This window comes from Symphalangus syndactylus, chromosome 6 (assembly GCF_028878055.3).
Source record: "Symphalangus syndactylus isolate Jambi chromosome 6, NHGRI_mSymSyn1-v2.1_pri, whole genome shotgun sequence".
In the NCBI taxonomy this organism is placed as follows: Eukaryota; Metazoa; Chordata; class Mammalia; order Primates; family Hylobatidae; genus Symphalangus; species Symphalangus syndactylus.
Window position 1 is genome coordinate 74,467,379 of NC_072428.2, and position 20,873 is coordinate 74,488,251.

Sequence of the window (20,873 nt, forward strand, 5' to 3'; positions counted from 1 at the left end):
GTTGAACTAGTTTCTGCACAGCAAAAGAAACTACCAACCCACAGAATGGGAGAAAATTTTTGTAACCTACTCATCTGACAAAGGGCTAATATCCAGAATCTACAATGAACTCAAACAAATTTACAAGAAAAAAACAAACAACCCCATCAAAAAGTGGGCAAAGGACATGAACAGACACTTCTCAAAAGAAGACATTTATGCAGCCAAAAAACATGAAAAAATGCTCATCATCACTGGCCATCAGAGAAATGCAAATCAAAACCACAGTGTGATACCATCTCACACCAGTTAGAATGGCCATCATTAAAATGTCAGGAAACAACAGGTGCTGGAGAGGATGTGGAGAAATAGGAACACTTTTACACTGTTGGTGGGACTGTAAACTAACATATTTATTTCTAAGCATGTTCACATGAGAAATCAGTGAGCCTAGCATTGTGATAAGAGTTCCTGTGAAAATAGTGGTTCTAGGGTAGGTAGAACCACAAGAGGTGCTAGTCTTACTTTCTGCTCTATTCCTTAAAGTTTTTACACCCAACACTCATTAGTTCATAACCTGGAATCTAATGGAGGGAAAAGGCTAAGATCATGAGCCCCTTTAGAATATCTATGGTTAGATTGGCAGGGGCTAGGAAATAAGATGGGAACTCTACTTTGCATTACTCATTTCACTATTCTCTGCTATGAAACATAAATGTTAAATTGAAAACAAACATTTGGCAATAGGTTGTGTAAGAAAGTGATACTAAGCCAGATATGGGAAGAGTAAAGGACATTAATCTTCTACCTACCGAATTTAGAGATTAACAGAAGAAAACATTCTGTTAACTCTGCTATGAAAATGTTTTGAGGCTGGAAATGGTGGCTTACAGCTGTAATCCCATTGCCTTGGGAGGTATAGGCAGGAAGATGTTTTGAGTCTAGGAGTTGGAGACCAGCCTGGGTGGCATAGGAAGGCTATGCCTCTACAAAAAATTTTTTAAAAATAACCCAGAATGGTAGTGCCTGACAGTAGTTCTTTCTACTCAGGAGGCAGAGATGGAGGATGGCTTGACCCCAGGAGGTTGAGGCTGTTGTAAGCTAGGAACCACCCACTGCACTATAGCCTGGGTGACACAGCCAGACCCTGCCTCTAAGAAAATAAATAAGAAGAGAAAAAAAAGTTTAAAATCTTGCATCTATGGTACTGTTTGCAATTGCTGCCTTCATTATTTTCTTAAGGAATATAATCTATTTGATTCTGATTTTTTTATAATAATAAATTTAGTACATTCTTACATTTAAAGGCATAACACTTGTAACATAAAAGCTATGGTAGCATAAAGGAAGACATTCTGAATTGTTGTATTATTTGATTCTGATTTTTTACAGGCTTCTATCATGTTATAGTGTTCAACAACTGAATGCTTTATTTGTGAGATAAATAAACCTGAAAATGTAGGCTGAATCAGCTGGACAAACACAAAAGGAATCCTACATGTTTCTGTGGTTCTAGATAAGGCAATACATTGAAACATTTGAGAATTTATGGAGTTGGTGACATGGGACTGATTCCTGACCCCCTCCCATACAGGAGATAGGATGGAAAAGAGATTGCTTACTCTTTATGTGCTCATATATGAAATTTGGACAATGGGACACATTCTATGTTTTCTGTTGTGATTATGGAAGGTGTGGGTAGGGAGATAGCAAAGTATGTGGTACCTCATAGCCCATGTAGTACATTGTTCCCTTCCTTTTTCTAACATATTTATCTTAACAGAAACAAATAAGGGGTTTAAAGAGAAAATGACTGAGGTTTCCAGAAGAATATCTAATAAATGGGATTTTCAAAGAAAGGACATTTAAAAGACTTAAAAATAGTCTTGGACATTCAGAGGCCACAAAGCAAAATATAATTTATTATTAAATTAATGAATTTTTATTAGCATGGATAGAGTTGTGCACACCTCTCCATCTGAGCAAATAAAACAAAGTAGCAATTACAATTTCAATGGAATTTTAACTGTTGAATTTTAAATAATTTGCTATAATTGAATTTTCATTAAAAAAAATTTCTAAAATAAAATAACTTTAGTTTTCTATGCATATTAAGAAAGCAGAAATACATCCCCAACTCCTGTATGAAAATTTTGTAATGAGTTATGAAACCCAGATGAGGGAGAGAGTCTCTTAACGGTTCTCAAAAACAGAATTGTAATTCAATAGAAATCTTTGTTGTAGAGTAAGGTTTCAGATGCTAGAGTGGAAACAGACTCTCAGGTCCAAAACAGAACCTTTTGTATTGAAAGGGGATTCAGTTGGAAATGAGGAAATGATCAAGATTGTTTAGAGTGCTCTTTGTCCACATCATGTACTGTTCTTGCCCATACACACATCTCTAATGCCCATACCCATCTCTAATCCTGCTTCTGGCTTGGTTAGGACTTTTAGAACCTACAAAATGCCAACTCCAAAGGGACTTACATTCTCATATTTGTTTCATGGTTTGAGATTCATGTAGGAAAATAAGTTGTTTCATTAGTGATGCCACGGTAGACAGAAGTAGGTCTAGAATTGAGAGCTCCTAATTTCCAGGGTTCTAGACTTCATCTGCCTAAAGTTGACAGTTGGGATGAGTCAATTATGTGGTGCAAAAAGTTGTGGAAATTAAATTAGAAGCTACCCTTTTTCCTTTCTCTCCTTGCCCCAATTCTTTCCTGATACACATAGTCATCTGACCTTGTGATGGAATACCAGAGCCCCATCAGGGAGCCCCTGAATCTCAGCAGAGGATGCCTGCAGGGTCCAGTCCATGAACTAAGGTCTCAAAGGCTTCCCACTCTTGAGTGCAGGGCTGAGTCCCCAGTAACCCCATGCACCCAGGGCAGATCTCACCTCTGTGTGGACACTAGGATTACCTCAATTTATTGAGTTACAGAATGTATATCCAAGGGCTTCAGTCTGTTGGTGGTCTTGCACAGTAAACTTAGAAAGGAGCAAGGAATCCTATTTTTCTCTTAAATTTATGGCACATAACCTTTTAATGATTTTTCAGTGTGGCAAATTGGCTAGGTTTAACTACAAGGAGGGAAATGAAAACAGCATCAATTTGTAGCATACACACACCTCCTTCTTATTCAATGAAATGCTAACCTAGCCCCTGCTGGGAAGGCAGTTTTCAGATGTAAATAAAGGTTCTAATTCTGGGACCTGGAAGTTTACCCAAGTAAGTCTGACTTTAACAGTGAAAGTCCTCTGAAGGAAGACTTAGACTTTCCTTGGACAAGGCTAAACTGTGAAGGATCTCTATTGTTCCAGTTGATCCGTACTGACTGTGAACTAAAGCTTTATTCCATGACCATTGGGATCCAACCAGCAGAATTTGTTTTTTTTCCTGATTGACTGTACCAGAGATCTTATACTTCCTTCATCAGCCACCACAATTGAGTAAGCTAATTCCATGTACTAAATCCATATATGAATCTTCCTAAGTGTACATATATCTTATGAGTTCTGCTTTTGTCTTTGAACCTTGACTGATATAAGGCTGATAGATATGTTTTCACTGTTCTGACAGTCTTGACCATAAATCTTGTGAGCCATTGGCAAATAATTCCTCTGTCAGAAGATATTTAGGTATCCCCTTCTGAAATCTTTTCCTTCTTTTGGAGTTTCATATCACAAAACAAACTTTGGAATAGAAAAAAAACATACATGGTCTCTCCCCATCATTTGGATTCTGTATTCGTGAATTTGCCTACATCTTAATAGATATTTATAATCCCAAAATCAATACTCATCGTACTTTTCCAGCCATTCTAGGATATTATGCACTATGTGGAGGAAAGCAGTTGAAAGAGTAACTCATGTTTTACCCATGAGATTGGAAAATCTTTTGAAAATTTGATAAGATGCTAAATTATCATTTGGATTATTTGATTAATTAGTGAATTCTCTTAGAGTGCTAAAAAAGAAAAAAAGGAAATTTTAGTTCCTGTTGGCCTACTCTGAGAATGCCACGTAGATAAAGGAGCATTTATGACTGGGTGATGTGGCTTACCCTGTATTCCCATTGTTTTGGGAGGCCGAAGTCAGAGGATAACTTGAAGACAGGAATTAGAGACTAGACTGGGAAACATAGCCATATCCTGTCTTTAAGAAAAAATAAACGAAAAATTAGCTAGGTGCAATGGCATAAACCTCTAGTCTTTTTTACTTTGAAAGCTGAAGTGGGAGGATTATTTGAGCCCTGGGATTCAAGGCTTCGGTGAGCTAAAATTGTGCCACTGCACTCCAGAGGGTGAAAGTTTCTTTGGCATAAATAAATAAATGTGCTCTTAGAGGAATGCTTGTGCCTTGGAAGAAACTCAAGAAACAGTATTAAGCAATTTTAGTTAATTTCTAGCACATGTTTACCCTGATAAGATTGATGATAGATATGCCTCATTCAGGCAGTGGGTTTTACAATAGTGTGATGCTAATTTAATCAGTGATGAGAAGGTCCGTACTAAATATTGCATAAACCTAATCATCTCTATCTTCACCTTTCTTAATACCCTAAATATCACCGAAAGAGGTGGCTGTGGTCTTCAAAGATTCACATAAAAGGATGTAGAAGAGACAAGCTCATATTTCTCCAGAGGGGGACAGCACTTAGAGTTAACTGCATTCAGGTGACCTCTGAAAGTCAGTTCTGCAGGGAATGAGCTCCTGATCTTGGGGAGTACTTAAAATTTTTTTTTTTTTTTGAGGCAGAATCTCACTCTGTCACCCAGGCTGGAGTGCAGTGGCATCATCTCGGCTCACTGCAAGCTCCGCCTGTCAGGTTCCCGCCATTCTCCTGCCTCAGCCTCCCCAGCAGCTGGGACTACAGGTGCCCGCCACCACGCCCGACTAATTTTTTTTATTTTTTTAGTAGAGACGGGGTTTCACCGTGGTTTCGATCTCCTGACCTCGTGATCCGCCCGCCTCGGCCTCCCAAAGTGCTGGGATTACAAGCGTGAGCCACCACGCCCGGCCTTTTTTTTTTTTTGAAGAATTACTGTAGGAAACATTCATAGAACCATGGGGTGAGTGCAACTTATATGGAGAAAATTCTCTCTTCCTTTACCAAATAGCAAATTACAGTGATAAAAATATTTAACTGTCTAAACTTAATGATCTTATTTGTAACTCATATTATTGCTATTCATTTTATGACATGAGGTTATTAATTGTTGTCATTTTGTGTGTTCCAAAAGTGTTTAATATATTTTTGAAAAATTTTAGATATCTAGTGTTTGCTGCAATAGATTTGTATGCATCATGAATATATGGAATTCACATTAAAACATATATGTGTACTGCATGTACTAATATTGGTACATTGAATTAAGAAAAGAGATAATTATTGAATACTGTAAATGTTGTGCTTTTATAACATTAACTTTTAGACATGATTTTAAGTTACTGAGGCAATGATGAGTTAAAAATGGTGATACTAAAGGAAATAAGAATGCTCTCCAAAACACCCTAGCTTAGATATCAAAACACAATTGTTTAGCAGATAATTGTATAAGGAATGATTTGATACTTGATACTAGTTGTCATTTTAATTGAGGCTTGCCTCAGATGAAACTATGAAAAATTCCTTGAAATGGCTCAGATGATCTCTGAAAAATATTTGCAATTCTTTTTTTTTTTTTTTTTTTTGTGGCGGAGTCTCGCTCTGTCACCCAGGCTGGAGTGGCGCAATATCTGCTCACTGCAAGCTATGCCTCCTGGGTTCACGCCATTCTCCTGCCTCAGCCTCTCCGAGTAGCTGGGACTACAGGCGCCCGCCACCACGCCTGGCTAATTTTTTGTATTTTTAGTAGAGACAGCGTTTCACCATGTTCTCGATCCCCTGACCTCGTGATCCGCCCGCCTCAGCCTCCCAAAGTGCTGGGATTACAAGCGTGAGCCACCGAACCTGGCCTGCAATTCTTAAATTTTCACTTTTGGCACTTAAATTCAGCAGTGTTTAGTAAAAGAGAGTAAGATAAAGGATTTCAAACTGCCAAAGCAAAGATTACAGTTTGTATTGTTCAGGGCTCTCTAGAGAGACAGAACCATAGGATGTGTACATAACTGTATATATATACATATATATGTGTATATATATGTATATATATACACATATATATACATATACATATATATATATACACACACAAAAAAATACTTACCACTGTGACACAATTGCCTATCGTATACCATACGGGTTTGCAGCCTAGGATCAATATGCTATACAGTATATCATAGGTGTGTAGTAGGCTATACCATCTAGGTTTCTGTAAGTATACCCTATGATCAAACAATAACAAAACTGTCTAATGTGTACCTCAGATCATATATCTGTCCTCACTCTACACATGACACTGTATATGAGAGGAAATCTACTAGGGGAATTTGTTCCCTTGATTATGGAATCTGAGAAGTTGAACATAGGCTGTCATTAAGCTAGTGTCCTGGAGATACCAATATCCTGGCTGAGTTAGAATCAGCTTCAGGAGAGAGAGAGGAAACTGCCTTCTCTCAGCCCTTTATCTTCAGTCTGAGCTACCAGCTGATTGGATAGTGTCTACCCACATTGAGGGCTGCTGTTCCCCACTCAGCTCACCAACTTACATGTCTCTCTGGAAACACCTTCACAGACTCACCCAGAAATAATATTTACCAATTCTCTGTGTATTATTTAATCCAGTCAAGTCAACACCTAAAATTAACCATAATACCATAGTAATATAATTATATATATTTCACTTTTTAAAAAACTGACTGAATGTCAGTTCATAGTTTGAGTAGCCCAAAGAAGAAGTTAATTTAAGCCATAAGAAAAATAAACCCAAGTTTTTTCATTATTTATTTTATCTCCTAGTGATCCTAGACTGGTTTAATTGCTGTCTTTTTGTTTATCTGGTCGGTTGGTTTGTTTTGGGGTTGTTTTTGTTTTAAGGAGCCAGCTTCTGGGTCCCTCTCTCTAAAAATATGTCACAGCGCCCTCTGACCATCTTCTCATGTTTTGTTACCCAATGTAGGTTTTCTACTCCTCTCCCATAGTCATTCAGTAGTTATTTGAAAGAGAAATAGGGACAAGCATGTTTTATTCTAGAACACTTAAGATTAAAACCCGAGTTTCATATCGACATCCAGGGAATAGGTTTTTGAACAGATTTGCATTATGTTATGGGCAGGAACTAGGAGTAGAAGAGGTTGTGAGTCATCTGGTCAGTAGTGTCTGCTATAAGGCCTAAAGGCTCTCTTTGTATATGAATTTTTCATTTTTGTTACAGAGGAAATAGTTTGTTCTGCTTTAATGAGCACTGTCAAGAAGAAAATATAGCTATCACATATCACCACATGTTCACAGGTTTTCACCAACCCAGGCCCCAAAATGACATGCTGCTCTTTCTTCCTCAGAAACATGAATTCTGGAATCTCGCAAGTCTTCCAGAGGGAACTCACCTGTCCCATCTGCATGAACTACTTCATAGACCCGGTCACCATAGACTGTGGGCACAGCTTTTGCAGGCCCTGTTTCTACCTCCACTGGCAAGACACTGCAGTTCTTGCTCAGTGTTCTAAATGCAAGAAGACAACATGGCAGAGAAATCTCAAAACTGGCATTCGTTTGAAGAACATGGCTTCCATTGCCAGAAAAGCCCGTCTCTGGGAATTCCTTAGCTCTGAGGAGCAAATATGTGGGACACACAGAGAGACAAAGAAGATGTTCTGTGAAGTGGACAAGAGCCTGCTCTGTTTGCTGTGCTCCAACTCTTAGGAGCACCGGAATCGCAGACACTGTTCCATTGAGCGGGCTGTTGAGGAACACCAGGTAAGTGATGCCTCTGAATATCTATTTCTATACAGGACACATGAAATTGTTGTAAGTCTATTTCCTTGGAGATTGGATGATGCCATCTCTGTGTCCCCTTAAGCATGTCTGTTATGAGCTTCCTTGACTTCACACCTCTCAGATTTGACAAACATGAGGAGAAACAAAGCAAACTCTATATTCTGTGGGCGAATTTGTCTCTCATTTTGGGTCCTTCGTATATCAGAGTGTGAATGATACTTTATTGTCTTCACTTGTGCTTCAATTCATGGCTCTTTCGCAGGAGGAGCTCCTAAAAAAAATGCAATCTTTATGGGAAAAATATTGTGAAAATCACAGAAACTTGAACATGGAAACCACTAGAACCAGATGCTGGAAGGTTAGTACCGTATTACTCTACCTTCTTCAGGAACTTATAGTGAACAAATGGGTGACTCTTAAAATAGGAACTTGATCTCAACCCATAATGTTTCCGGAATTCAATAAACAAGGATAAAACACTTGAGAAAAAAACACCCTAATTTTTTATGTAAGTTAGTGTGACTCTTTGGTAGGATTTCTTATCAGACCACAGACGTTACCCAAGCATGCTCATCTGTTTCCATACAAACTTATAGCAATACCCCAACGAATACAAGAAACTGGGCCATTTCACACTGTTCCCAATGGGCTGCCTGGATAAATTCTGGACACAAGAGTTATTTATCAGTCATGGAAATTTCAGGTGACCCTTCTAAGGCTGAGTCAGTATGGATTTGAATACTGGTGGGCAAGTATATTGAAATGTGGGCTACATTTCAGGTGGAAGGAGCAAGAGCACAAACTTAGGGAAAACATGAAATGAAATATCAGAACTAATTAATATTGAATAAGTCATAACACATAATGGGAAAAGTGGTGAGAAATGTAGACTTGTGTCTTGATGAAGACATAAATATGTGAGAAATAGGGGAACTAGTATTTAATATAAGGAGAACTCTAGGGACTTGAGAAGAATTCTAGAAATGATTTTCTCTGTGGATGTTTATATTGAGGGTATGATATCTAATATTACTTCATTAATTTATTCTAATATTAATTAATTGAAAGATATTTTATGAGTACTTAGTCTATGTCAAATATCATCTTAGAAAATTAAGGAGTAAAGAAGAAAGGAAACACACAAATCTTGCAATGGAAATGAGAAAAGCAAATGGTCACCATGCAGATATGTGAAGTACATGATGTGTTAGAGTGTAGTAGTGTCTTTGGAGAATAATCAAGCAGGAAAGTAGAAAAGGAGCACAGAGACCAGAGACTGGGGATGAGGGCTTGAGTTGTAAATAGGGTGGTCAGAAAAAAGGCTCATGGAAAAATTCACACTGAAACAAAATCTTGATCAGGAAGAAATATATGTATCCTCCTGTTTGCCTTCCTCTTCCTCATAATATATGAATATATATGTGTATCTGGGTGTATATATATATATATATATATCGATATATATGAGGAATATATATATGCACACACAGATACACATATATATTCCTCATATATCAATATATACCTATATTTGAGAAATATATATAAGTACATATATGAGAAATATATATATATGAAAATAATTCTAGGTATAGAAAACAGCATGTGTAGTAATATATACTTTGCATTTATTTGGGGGTTTGAGGAACCACAAAGAAGTCCATGTTGCGGATTAGGGTGAGTTTGGAAGAGAATAAATGAAACCTTATTAGAGTATGTTATGCTGGGTGAAATGCATTGAGTTGACAATGTTAGTCTGTGGTCATGTCATCATTTCTCATATAATGGTTTTAAATAACTTGCCCCAATTCTCCAAAATAGAAATAATGGTTTCTTACCTAGTCAATATAACTCGATACTTCGATTCTTAAGCAAGAACTGTGTTTTCTTTCCATAAATGTGGTGTGGAAGAAAGAAATCCATTTTTATATACCTATCTTAGAAAAGATTTTATCATTAATCAAGTAATTGTAACTGGGCAGAAACAACTATGTTGATAATAGTACAGAAAAAAAGGAAAGGAATAAAATTTTGTGAAATCTGAGAATTGACAAGATTGAGAATTAAAATATTGGGTGTTCAGAATGCTAAGAGGAATCAGTGAAATTCAAGAGAAGATGGATAAAACATCTTCTATTTTGACTAATTGTCACTGCAGGATTATATGAGTTTAAGGATAGAAGCAATCAGAGCTGAATATCAGAAGATACCTGCATTTCTCCATGAAGAACAGCAACATCACTTGGAGAGGCTGCGACAGGTGGGTGAGGATACTTTTCAGCAACTCAATGAAAGCAAAGCCAGAATGGAACATTTGAGGGAGCTTTTAAGAGGAACGTATGAGGATCTGAAGCAAATGTGCCATAAAGCAGATGTTCAGCTACTTCAGGTACGGACTGACCATGGGGTATCATGATGTTGAACATTCACATGCGTGGGTGTTTTTCATCTCTCCTGAAATCCATCTCCCCCTTTACTTCCATGATTTGTTTCCAAAAACACGATTCGATAACTAATGCTACTTGGTTGGGAGGGTATAGCCTCTCCTAGTGATTCTACCAGACTGGAGGTCCCTCCTACTTTATCTACCAGCAACAAAACTTTGTAGAATGGCCAAGGTAACAGACAGCCCCAAGAAATATTTCCCATCAAAAGTCAGTGATGTATTTAGGATTTTTGAAAGTGGATAAAATGAGAAGTGATTCATTGGCATTTAGGCTAATTTGGAGACATGGCATGATGGAGAAGTTGGGGAATCTAGGATCACACTAATATTATTTTGGGGTCCACTCATTTTGGTAACAGGGCTTAGGGATGATGACTGAGTAGCTTCTTTATGGTTACCGCAGAGCATAGACTCTGTGGGCCTCCTCTCCCTTCACTTGTAAAGAGAATGTCTTCAAGACTTAGACTTTATCAGGACATTAATTCATGACATATGATAGACTGGGGTTTTCATGAGAACAGAAACAGAAAATGCTTTCCAGGAGGGAGCATTGTAGGAAAATAATATCTTCAGAAACTGTCTCCAAATCTCACGCTGAACTTAGTGGAAGATTCATCTTGTGGAAAGCACTAAGCCTTTCTTTTTTTTTTTTTTTTTTTTTTTTTTTTTTTTTTTTTTTTTTTTTACAGGCTTCTGGAGAGATATTACACAGGAGGTGAGTGCATACCGAGATTTTAGCAGATGCTTTCAGTTTCCACAAATATCAAGCAGGAACTTTGATATTGAAGGTATAATTGATTCAGATAGTGATACTGCCTTGTGCTGGTTGTACTTTCTCCATCCCCCACCCCATGTAGTCATCTATTTTGTTGCCATACTCAGCGATTTTATTAAGCTGTTCAATGAAAGTTCTGCAAAACCAAAAATGAATAAATAAATAAATAAGAAAGAAAACAAAACATAAATAAATGAAAGAAAAATAAAGGAAGTGAGCATCTCTATTCCTAATTTCCTTTTTATTGCTCAAAAGCCTTCATATTTGAAAGAGAAAATGTCACATTTACTACATGGCTACAAAGTCAACCAGAGGAAGCCAGAGAGAAAAGGGGAAAGTATTTTAGCAGTGAAAAGTGTTGATGATTTCTAGTTTATATTTAAGTATATAATTCTGAAAAATAGATGAATAAACTAATCGGAATGTTTGAACTGTGTAGGCCTCCAGAGAATCTCAACTATAAAAGGCAGATCTCCCTGCCTAGAGCAAGTTTCAACACCCTGGCCTTGAGAAGGAAGCAACAGATGCAGCAGTCTTAAAAATAACCCCACTTTTCCAGACAGTGATTTCAGGAATTTCTGGTGATGTCTGGAACCCAGAATTTCATTTTTGAATATTCTCCTAGTCTTAAGACTAATGATCCTTACTAATTTGGAGCAATACAAAGAAAGATCCAAATGAATTCTCGCTCAGATTGACTTTTCCATCGTGCTTGAAAATCAGGAACTGTGAATAAGAATGAATTTGAAATAGAAAATGATAATTTTGGAATTAGCAAATGTATGGGTTAAAGGGATTCTCATGAAATGTCTTTTAAATAAAAGTGGTGATTTTTATGTAATTTTTTGGCTGTAGATGTGGTAACTGTATCTTTCTCCTTGCAGGTGTGAGTCCCTGCTGCTACAAGTGTCTGAGCCTGTGAATCCAGAGCTCAGTGCAGGGCCCATCACTGGACTGCTGGACAGGCTCAATGGATTCAGAAGTAAGTGTCAGCCCATTGGCAGAATTCCCAGAGTGAATTACTTCTTGTTAGAATCATGGGGCTAATACTTTACCCTTAACCAAATCTTTATTCCATTTCAGCAGGAAGTGAACCATATGGCTATGCAACCCTTTTATATCTGTGTTTCTATTTATAGTCCAATTTATAACATGAAGAGTAAAACACAGTGAAAAACAAATATGTTCTGGGCTCACATGTATAGAGTTATATATTGGGTAAATGGAATGACATAAGAAATAAAAAATTGAACAAATTGAACAATGCTCAGAAGGAAGCTTAATAATCCAAGGTTACATAAAAATTTTACATTTCTTTACTGTATTTCATTTGAATTGTTAAACACATTTCATTGGGGAATAGAGTTCACCGCAGTTTGTTGGAGTATTTGTATTTTCTTACAATAAATGTATATTATTGATATAACGTAAAATTTTGACTTAACATGTAAAAAGAAAGAAGAAATTATTATGTAAATAGGAAGTAAAAATAGAAATGATAATTTCAGTTCAGTTACAACATGAGGAGCTACGTGTAAAGTCTAAAATTCGGTTTCAGTCTAGAGCTAGCAGGGATGTCTGCAGGGTGACTGGTAAAAGGTTTTGCAAAAATCTGCCTTAAGTTACCACTTAGAATTTGAACATATGGACTTTTATCCAGTTATCTAGAGCAGTGCTTGAGTAAGCTAAAATCTTCCCATTCTTGCCAAAATTGTATCACTAGTATTTAAGAACAAGAAATATTTTACTAATAATGACCTTGATAGCTAAACGGCATTCAGGGCATATAATATTTCACATTTACATTGGAGATTGGATTAAAACAGCCTGGTCTTATATTCGACTCTCAATTTTTAAGTTTGCAATAAATGTTCAATGTCTGTTTTTAGGGTTTTGTTCTTCCTATAGAGAATATTAATCATCCTTATACTTTATTAAATGTTGTAGTCACAATTCTCCTGTCCTTGTAACTTCAAATTTCTTGGTAAAGTAAATTCTTGGTAGAACAACATTTCCCTCAAGAATTCTAATTTCTATTAATTACATGTAGCTATACTTTTTTGAAATTATTTTTGCAGTTGATTTTACTCTGCAGCATGAAAGAGCCAATAGTCGTATCTTCCTGTATGGAGATGTGAGAAGCATGAATGTTGGATGTGAACCTCAAGATGATCCCCATATCACTGCAAAATCTGAATGTTTTCCTGTATGGGGGGCTCAGGCTTTCACATCTGGCAAATATTATTGGGAGGTTCACGTGGGGGACTCTTGGAATTGGGCTTTTGGTGTCTGTAACAATTACTGGAAAGAGAAGAGACAGAATGACAAGATAGATGGAGAGGAGGGACACTTTCTTCTTGGATGTGTTAAGGAGGACACTCACTGCAGTCTCTTTACCACCTCCTGACTTGTGGTGCAATATGTTCCAAGACCTACCAGCACAGTAGGATTATTCCTGGATTGTGAAGGTAGAACCATGAGCTTTGTTGATGTTGATCAAAGTTCCCCGATATACACCATCCCTAATTGATCCTTCTCACCTCCTCTCAGGCCTATCTTTTGCTGTAGTCGCTTCTGACCAGAGAAAATCAGAAATGTGTCTATGTGCTCTGGGAACCTGTTTATCCCAGAAAGCCCTCTTTTTTGCACCTCATCAAACAGGACAAATAAGTTATATTTAATGTCTTTAGTTGCATTCTAATGTCATCAAAACTCATTTATAGTGTTTCTATTAAATATGGTGAAAACACTAAAACCATGTGTATTGGTTCCTTTTTTAATCATTTTTGGAAAATCCTTACCCATGATTTATGGCATAGAATACAGTCTCTGGTTTTTCATTATTTCTGAATGTCACAAAGTGAAATAATAGATAACAGACTTGTCTAATTGAAGTCAAAATCAATGGAGGAAAGTAGAGATCTTGGGCTTCATAAAAAACTTGGAGTAAAAAGACTCAGTGGTAACCTGGAACTATTTTCTTTCTCTTCATCTAACAATATTATACTTATCCATGTGTTTTATTTATGAACCTATACTTTGAGGTAACCTTATTTGACCTCCAATGCTGTGCTTATCTTTGTAAATCTCATCTTATATACAAATGCCCATGCATTATTAGAGTGCTGATCTACAGCGAAATTTACAAGGGGATCAGGACAATGCTGAATCAATTAAATATTCAAATGGACACAACTGAATACTGTCCCTTACCTCAAACCGTACACAGTGCATTTCCACATGGATTCATGTTCTGAAGGTGAAGGGAACACAATAAAATATTCTCACACAGAAAGATTTCCTAACCAGGACAAAAAAATAACAATTAAGGAGAAAAATGTAGTTAGTTTATATCAAAAATGATGACTTATGTGTTTCAAAATATACCATCCAAGAATCAAAATGCAAACCAAGAGTGGAGAAAAATATTTATCCCAACAAATATGCAATAAAATACAACACATGTGATTAATGAATGTAATAAATAAAAGAAAATGAACCCAATATAAAATTGGGAAAATATTTGAACAGGCATTTCATCAAATTGGAGGCATAAATATCTGGACAAATGAAAAAGGGGTTACTTTTATTAGTCCTCAGAATAATAAAAATTAATCCATAAGTTGAACTACAGGCCTCCATAAAAATTAGCAAAATTTAAAGACACATAATATTGTGTGTTGTGAAAGATAAAGAATCAATGAAAATTATTCATGGCTGGAGGGATGTAAACTGAAATACTTCCTGGCAAAGTGACTATGAGCATTCTTTATGGGCTAGATGTCCTAATTCTAAAATATATTCCACAGACTTCCTATGTGTATTTCAAGATAAACACAATGTTGATCATTGCAACAAAATTTTTATAGTAGCTCCAAATTGGAGACAAAATAAATATTCATCAACAGTAGAATTGTTAAATAAATTGTAATCTCATCATGCAAAAGAATTTTACAAAACAGATAACACTGAAATGCAACAAATTAATGAATCTCAAAGAGAAGTTTAAGAAAAGAATTGAAACACACAAATGTTATATTACAGTGTTTTATTTAGATAAATTGTGAACTCCACTAATTGATATTAGAAGTTCGAATATTGAATAATGTTTTGGAAGGTAATGGTTAGGAAACTTAAAAATTAACCAGGATAAGATACAGGAAGCATTGAAATCAAGGAGAGAAACTATAAGCATTTTACATGCAGAAGAGAATTTTATATATATGTATTAAGTATTTTAACATATAAAATAAGTTTGAAATAAATGAATTTGATGTTTTGCCTTATTTCTCAAGTGCATATATATACAATTTAATTTATGATAATTTAATGTCAACATTAAGACATAAAACTTTATTATTATACTTTAAGTTCTGGGGTACATGTGCAGAACGTTCAGGTTTGTTACATAGGTATACACGTGCTATGGTGGTTTGCTACACCCATCAACCTATCATCTACATTAAGTAGTTATCCCAGTGATATCCCTCCCCTGGCCGCCCACCCCCAACAGGCCCCAGTGTGTGATGTTTCCCTCCCTGTGTACATGTGTTCTCACTGTTCAACTCCCACTTATGAGTGAGAACATGCGGTGTTTGGTTTTCTGTTGTTGTGTTAGTTTGCTGAGAATGATGGTTTCCAGCTTCATCCATATCCCTGCAAAGGACATGAATTCATCTTTTTATGGCTACACAGTATTCCACGGTGTATATGTGCCACATACGTTTGCTTTACAGTCTGTGAAGAGATTCAGATAATATCACATTTTAAGACCTGTATTTACCTCCCCGTCTCCCCCGTGTAACAAAACCTAAAACTACAAAGGGAAATATAAGGAATGCCATTTCCCTTGGAATGTCGGTAAAACTAATTGAACTTTGGAAAAAGGAAAAGAAAAAATAGGAAATAAAATATGTGGAGGATTTAGACCTACACCTGAAGGTTGGACAGGATTATTAAGAAGGTTCCAACCATGAAGACCCAGAAACAGTGTCAACCTGTGACTGAGCTTCATCAGAATGACAGAGGATGCTTCTCCATCCTCATCGCCACCCCCAGCTAGGCAAAAAATTGTTGAGTAACAGGTCAAAGCAGTGCCTTCTGGGGGACTGAGCAGAATTTGGAGGGAAACTTAAAGTTGAGGATACAGCAGATACTGAGAAAAGCTGTTGAACCAGTCCAATCCGAAACACAAAGTAATGCTAGATGAGCAGGAAACCTATGGTTCACTGGAATTAACTCTAAGAGGAAGAAGTCTCAAAACCAAATCAACTCCTGACTAGATTGATTCAACCTTCTCCCTCAAAACACACACAGACAGCCTAGTAAAAGGGAACACATGCGGGTTTTGCTTTCTATATTAGTCCACTCTACATAATTCCCTTTTTGAGTAAAACTTACCAGACATATATAGAAACAGAAAAGATACATAAAGGAAACACTGTTAAGAGAAAAAGCAATTAATAAAGCCAGATTCAAATGTGGTAGAGGTGTCGGAATTATCTTTCAAGTAGATCTCATGGGTACTGTTCTAGAAGCCCTTAGTAGGGTATAAAGCCCCTTTATTTTTTTATTATACATATGTGACAAGATCTTCCTTTTATCCTCTTATATAAAAGATATTTCCGATCCATATTCATTTCTGTATGGGCAATCACACTTTTTGACACTTTACAAATATTGGTCGACTGCCTTATACTTACATTTATGATTATGGAGCAGTCTGTTGTCATTCTATTAAGTGTTCCCTCAAAATGAAACAGTTTATTTGGCTGCTTTTAAGAGATTCTTCATCTTTGGTGGTGGTTTCAAGCTTAAACACATCATAAAGAATCAGCCAACAAAGACAGATAAATACTAAAAATCAGCCAAAATATATTGTGTTACACATTCAAAACAAAGTAAATTTATGTTTTATACATCCAAAATGGGAATTGTTTGGCTTCCTGAATTCAATTCATTTGCTTATTCTGAAAAAATTATCAAACATTATACCCTTGAATATGTACTCTCCTCATCTTCTCTACTTAGCTCTACTGTGTGCTACAGCCAATCACACATTATGCTGTTTATAAAGGACATACATGATACTCTCATCCTCCTTATGTCACTATCATTCTCCTAGTTTACCTCATTTGTCCATCTGTGAAGTCCTCATGACATATCTTTATATCTATTATCCAATTCACACTTTCTGCAGCTTCATTTAACTTGCTAAACAAAGTTTTCGCTAAACAGTAAATTTTACTTATTTCACTTTTTATCAGTATAAATTCTAATTTTTATTCTTAAGTGACTGCCAAATGTGAAAAAATTCACGTATATATTATATATATTTACATATGTATGTGTTCTATAGAGATACACAAAATTGCTATTGGTAATGGCGGTTTTCATAAGAGTTTATAACTACTGAAGATTTTATTTTTCCTTAAAGATATAATATTTCCTTAAAGATATTCTGTTTCTTAATTTATAATAAAGATAATTCTTATGCTTTTATCAACAACATAAATTAATAGGCTGGGTGCAGTGGCTCACATCTGTAATTTTGGCTCTTTGAGAAAATGAGGCAAAAGGATCACTTGAGCCTAGCAGTTTAAGGCTGCTGTGAGCTGTGACTGCAACACCGCACTGCAGCCTGGGCTACAGAACCAGAATATATATATATATATATATATATGTATATGTATATATATGTATGTATATGTGTATATATATATGTATATGTATATATGTGTGTGTATATATAATACATATAAAATACATATAATGTATACTATATATTATATATTATATAAGTATAAATATATAATATATAAAATATGTTATTTATATATATATAAATTGACAGTAATACATTAAAACCTGAAATCAAGCTTCAAAAGCAACAGCAAAGTGCATTTCCAGTCTAGTTCAGTGACTATTAGAATTAAAGCCGACTTCAGTCAAAACATTTCCAAAAACACAATAAAAAAAACAAAAAGAAAAAGGAGAAAAAATATTCCAGGCTTTTGAAGACATTTATTAAAATCATAAATTGATGGTATCTTCTTTCTCATCTTTTGATGAGTAAAATATCAAAGTACTCCAAAAATTATCTACAGATTTGGTATTTGAGGGTTCATTTGTTGTAAACTCAGTGGTTCTTGATGAGAGGAAGTTTAAAGTTTGTTTATGGAGATTAGTCAAGGTGATGAATCAATCATTTCCTCTCTTCTGGTGAGACCTAACCAAGAATCCTAATGGCTATCCCAAACTCCAAGAAATGTACAACCTTTTTGAAATGGGTGTGATTTTTCAGAGATTCGACATAAAGTGGTACAAGTAGCCAAGCTGATTCTTCTCTGGGACACACAGAGTGGCTTTGGAACTGGCTGTGAAGACGTCTGAAAGCCACTACCACTATATGGTGAGGCCCTGATCCCTGATCAGACTTTACAGTATTGCTTCTACAGCAATTATCAGTGATATCATAAGTATATTTCTAGGGTGAGAACACAACTAACAGAGTAGGAGTTCCTGCTACTTTTCCAATCCAAAACAGACTGCCCTATGTTTAATTTTTCAACAAACTGAGCTTGTTTCTCTAAGTGATGTCATTTGCTTACTTAGTAAAAACGTTTTTACTCTTATTTTGTCATCCTGTCTTCCTACATACTTGTGAAATACAGTGAAGATTAATTTTACTTGTATCATTTATGTATTCCTTAGTTGTTCCTACGTATTCTAAGAACACAGAAAATAGTTTTCAGATATCTTGCAATTTCATACTTGTTATATCTCCTAAATGTAATTGAGAATATTTTATTTTATATATTGTGCATAATTGTAATACCTTCTGTTCTAAAGTTGGCACATAAATATATGCACAAGACAGAATATTCTATAATATACAGCTTAGGTAGCGTGTTGAATAATTTGAGGATAATATTGTTTTAGAGTATACTAAATGTCTCTTCAGCATTTCTGGGTGAAATCTGATCAAATCCCACAATGTTCAGTAAATAAATAATGGTTATTTAGAAATTATTTGGCAGTGGTGGATTGTGACTGAGATTTTTCAAAATACTTTAAAGGAGAAAATTGTGACATCTAAATGAAACAATGAGAGTAAAACTGCAGTTAAATACCATTTCCTAAAAAAATGACTTTTTTTCCTTTATACTAAATCAGTCTTTTCTAAACCAATCACAATGAGCATTAAGAATGATTTTCAGACTATTCAGGACCCATCATCTAATGATATAAATTGGTCCTAATTTCATACTCTTAAAGCTGAAGCTTTTTGGAGTAAAGTCAAAACTCAACAAAACTGAGGTTTCTTTTCTTTTCTTTTTTCACTTTTCTTTTCTTTTCTTTTCTTTCTTTCTTCTTTCTTTTTTCTCTTTCTCTCTCTCTTTCTTTCTCTCTCTTTCTTTCTCTCCCTCTCTCTTTCTTTCTTTCTTTCTTTCTTTCTTTCTTTCTTTCTTTCTTTCTTTCTTTCTTTCCTTCTTTCTTTCTTTCCTTCTTTCTTTCTTCTTGCTTTATTGCCCAGGCTGAAGAGCAGTGGCTCAATCTCAGCTGACTGTAACTTCAGGGTTCAAGCGATTCTCCTGCCCAGTCTCCTAAGTTTCTGAGATTACAGGTACGTGCCACCACTCCTGGCTGATTTTTGTGTTTTTAGTAGAGGCAGGGTTTCTCCATATTGGCCAGGTTGGTCTCCAACATGATCTACTATTCTTGGCATCCCAAAGTGCTGGGATTACAGGTGTGAGCCATCACACATGGCCTCTCTGAGGTTCATTTTTCTATGCAAAAGGAAATGGTAGGATGTAGTTCCCTGTGAGTTGTGCATGAACCCAACAATTTTACCTACAGATCCAAGAGCTCTCTTTGTGCCTCAGGTTCTATTTTTGTCTTCTACAAAATAAAGCCTGTTCTACTCTAGACAGAAGTTTATCACTGAGTCGCAACCTGCATCAAATTTTGCTTTGATCTTTGTTGTCCCAAGGTATAAGATGAAGTTTTAATCATACCTTTCCTAATTTCCTTCCTTCAGGAAAATGTTCTCAGACATCACACAAGCCTTCCAGAAAGAACCCATCTGCCTCTTATGTCTGAACTAAATCGTAGACCCCATCACCACAGGCTGCGGCCCCAGCTTCAGTAGGCCCTGTCTCTGCCTTTCTTGGGAAGAAGCCAAAGTTCCTACCTGCCGCTCACATGCAGGGAACTGTCACAGCAGGAGGATGTCAAAACCAATATTCTTCTGAAGAATCTAGTGTGCATTGCCAGAAAAGCCAGTCTCTGGCAATTCCTGAGCTCTAATGAACAAATCTGTGGGATACACAGGGAGGAAAAAAGATATTTGGAGTGGTGGATAAGAGCCTGCTTCATTTGCTGTACACTCAGGAGCACGGGGCTCACAGACACTGTGAGGGGAAACTAAGAAACACTGGGTAAGTGATGGCTCTGAGAGCACTTTGAAAGCTGCAGGATGGCACGGGTAAAGAGATTAGGGGGAAGATGAAGAGCATGAGGATTATTCTGTTCTGTACTAGATGTCATGTGGTGCCTAGGTATCAACGATAAAAATTCAAATGGAATCCGTGAGAATACCTTCCTTGCTGGAAATTGCATTTCACTGAGGGAGTGATGAAGTTAATAATCATCATAATTTGACTATTTACTTTAACGTTCAAGGCACTGTAAAGAGCTCAATATCAGAAAGGGTTTCTGGCTATCTAAACTACAAGTTCAAAAGCCTTCTATATAAGAAACCTATTTACCAACACTGGAAATAATAGAATAAA

The 20,873-nt window shown here is 36.1% G+C and overlaps 2 pseudogenes; one reads left to right on the forward strand and one right to left on the reverse strand.

Moving 5' to 3' along the window:
* Positions 1–20,873, reverse strand: part of LOC129485352 (ankyrin repeat domain-containing protein 33B-like) — a 36,428-nt pseudogene that overhangs the window by 6,492 nt on the left and 9,063 nt on the right.
* Positions 7,427–13,657, forward strand: LOC129484732 (tripartite motif-containing protein 51-like; annotated as a pseudogene).